Source organism: Chenopodium album, chromosome 14 (genome assembly GCF_948465745.1).
Source record: "Chenopodium album chromosome 14, dcCheAlbu1.1, whole genome shotgun sequence".
Lineage (NCBI taxonomy): Eukaryota > Viridiplantae > Streptophyta > Magnoliopsida > Caryophyllales > Amaranthaceae > Chenopodium > Chenopodium album.
In genome coordinates, this window is record NC_137847.1 from 42,565,805 (window position 1) to 42,569,377 (window position 3,573).

A 3,573-nucleotide genomic window follows, 5' to 3' on the forward strand; every position below is an offset into this window, starting at 1 on the left:
CCCTCCATCTCTCCCAAGTGTGACCTGTGTTCGACTCCTTATCCTCCCCTCTTGATGTGAAAGGAGGGGGATCCCCCCGCATCTTACCGTTCGAAAAAAAAAAGGTAGGCAACTGTAGTAAAGAGCACAACTCGGTTGACAGGATGAGTAATTTAGAAGTTATAGAGGTACTCTTTGAAAAGTGCCATATGAGAATTAAAAAGCTTAATGGCCACTAAAAAACTACCATCCCCATTTGAGTTTGGTGTAATGTAAGTTTGCCCCTCGAACTTGATTCTATTAATGCCTGTAAATATAGGGCCACCCCATCCAAAATCAGCTTCATAACAAGGCAACTTAGCCCAAGAATTTATTGTGAGGTTTGGACAAGTACACGTATGTGGTCCACGAACAATAGCCGCTAGATCTGGATGTGATTCCACATAATCAATGGCTGATTTTATATACTCCATATCACCTAATTTTTTAATTGCCTCATGAATCTTACTCGCAGCATACCACAGTGGTTTACACGTTACATCTCTTGCCTTTTCTACACAAGTTGCGTAAAACAAGATGTTTCCACAATAACCTTGTGGTAGTTTCATATCTTTCAATCTTGGTCGTCCATCGACAGGTATGTAAAGTTTGACGATTTGATCATTAGTTAATCAACGTGCCATGCATGCAGTGCGCCACACGTGCCCAGCTTGCACCTCATATGTACTTAGCTTGTAGTCTAGTACCACCTCTTGTGATGTTGCTTGTAGTTTTATGGTGTTAATTTGGTCTTTAGTAAGAGTGAAGATACATTCCGTTGTTGGCTCCATCTCACCTAATAGAAGATGTTATGCAAACAAAAGAAAAGCGTAGTGCAAACTATCAGTAAAAGGAATGATGTATATGTGTACAATAATTTCACTAAATAAAATAACATACAAATTTAGGTAATTTAATTTCAATCGATTTTGTAGTCAATGTTAACTTTTACGAAGTATTAATTATCATCGAACGTTAGAAAGTGATTTTTAAGTGATAATCTTTTTAAAGCTTGTATGGTTACCTTTATACATTATTGGAGTAATATTTTTTTAAGTGTTGGGGGTATAAGCAATGATGTAGATGAAATATGAAGGGTTAAAGTTGTAGTAAACAATATTTTCTCATTGACGTATGAATATCAATACTAATGCGGAGTATAATAAGGTCCTGTTTACTTCATCTTAAAAAAAATAATATTCGGTTAAATTAATTTCAGTTCAGTAAAAATAAGTTCACTCCAGCAAAAATAATTTCAGTTCAGTAAAAATAATTTCAGTTAAGTAAAAATCAATAAACTTAAAGAAGAAATATAATAGAAAATCAGTAAAAATTATTTCAGTTAAGCAAAAATAATTTCATTTCAGTAAAAAGTTTAGTAAAAATATTTTATGTTCAACAAAAATAATTTCACTTCAGTAAAAATAATTTCAGTTCAACAAAAATAAGGTGAAGTGAGCAGGGCCTAAGTATCAAATTTATTAATAATCATTATTTAAGCTTTTAATTTATAGAAGATAATTTTGGATTGTATAAATTAATTGATTTTTTGAAAATTTAGAATGATGTATTGAATGATTGATTGCATAGACATAAAATAAATAATGTACTCCATCTGTTCCAATTTACTTGTAACATTTTGACTGGACACGCTTGCCAATGCACATGTTTGACCGTTGATATCTTTTATTATATAGTTAAATAAGTTATAAAAAGTTTATATTAAGAAACTATACATTAAAATAGACTCAATAACATCTTACATGATTATATTGACTTTCATATAATACCTAAAGAAGATGGTCAAAGTGAGATGTATGAATAGTGCAAAAAGCCAAACCGTTGCGAGTAATTTGGGACGGATGGAGTAACTTATTTATCATTGGACTTAATTCAAGTAATTGATTTATATTTCATGTAATTTTGATAATTAATTTTTTATTCTTTGTTGATTGATTAAACTTTCCTTTTTTTTTTATTAGCTAATTGATTGACTTTAGTATTTTTTTTTTTCAAACTATCATTATTTCAATTTTAAAGGAAGAGGGATATTTTGGTCTTTTTAGGTGGACACTACAGTCCCCCTTCACTTATATATATAACACAAATAATGTGTGTATGTGTGTGCGCGCATGCAATTAAAAGAAGTAACAATGATAGTCTCTTATGGTCAATTTTCACGGGAATTAATAAACTTAAATAAGTAGTAGTAAAAGTACATTGAAAAGGTAAATTTACATTGGGTATGCAAAAAAGTAGAGAGAGAAAACAATAAATGTACATGGAAAAATAAAATTTACATGGGAAAGTTAAATTTATTTGCACAAATATTGTTGTAAATTAGAGGAAATTTTGATAAAAAAAAATAATAATATTAATGGTACTTGAAAAAAACAAATGAAACTATAATTTTGGGACTTAAAATTGGTCATAAAGGACCATCAATAAGGGACGGAGGGAGTATATATAATTACCTGACAAACCCTTTGGGATTAAGAATGGCAAGGGTGGCTCATACTCCAAGTGTCGAAACTTAACTTGGGGTGGGTTACGAGGCGCAAGGTAGGTAGCCCTATCATGAACAGGATAAACACTAAGATCAAGCCCCTTGGCTAGTCTTGCCCATGAGTTGTTGAAGTGTAAATGAGAAGCTCCATCGGCTACATGGTGATGTTGTGCAAAACCAAGGCATATACTCCCGCATTTGAATTGGGTGAGTTGCACTAATAGTAGAGGGAACGATGAGAGCCCTCCCGAGTAGTCGCACGTAGGGAACACCAGCTTCCTAAGCTGAGAATCTGGCCTCAAGTAGTCTCCAAAATCGACAAGACCTTCAGTTGATTCTGCCTCGATAAACAAGGCCCCCTTTGCATTGCAATCGATCTCGTACCTTTTATTTTCATCGTTATACTTTAACCTCCCTGTCATTGGATAGAATGGAACCAAGGCTTTACTAAGAGCCTCCTCCAAAATATTGGTATCAAAAAATTTAGAAGAAGATGTTGTATTATTATTATTATTGGGAGAATAGAGGTAGAGAACATTTGTATGTGAGTAAGGTGTGCGTACACTCATGTCTAATTTTGATTGCCAAAGACTGCCTTTTGGGGTCTCCTCAGCTGGACTTACCATTGTTGATTTCTTCACTTTGATGCTACTCATTTTTTTTTTTTTTTTTTTTTTTTTTTTTTTTTTTTTTGAGAAACGATGCTACTCATGTTTTGAGTCCTATTTTGATGAATATTTTTTTGGTTCAAAGAAGAAAAAACAATACTACTCGTACTTTTTTTTTTTTTTTTTTTTTTTTTTTTTTTTTTTAATGGCTTCATAAGATGTTGATAATACTATATTATTTATATAGACATACGACCTGGACTATACAATTCTAATTGTATTCTAGCGGTCCTCGATTTTAATGGGTTGTTATGGCCAAAAAAAATTGTTAATAATATCCTTAGATTCTAAGTTGGGTTAGATTAGGGGGTTAATTGACCAGATTGGTAAATAAAAAAGACCCTTAGCTACAATTTGGTAAAAAAATAACTCCGGCGAGGC

The 3,573-nt window shown here is 32.4% G+C and overlaps 1 pseudogene; it reads right to left on the minus strand.

Moving 5' to 3' along the window:
- Positions 1-152: 152 nt before the first annotated feature.
- LOC145578091 (anthranilate N-benzoyltransferase protein 2 pseudogene) lies at positions 153-3,150 on the minus strand (annotated as a pseudogene).
- Positions 3,151-3,573: the final 423 nt, after the last annotated feature.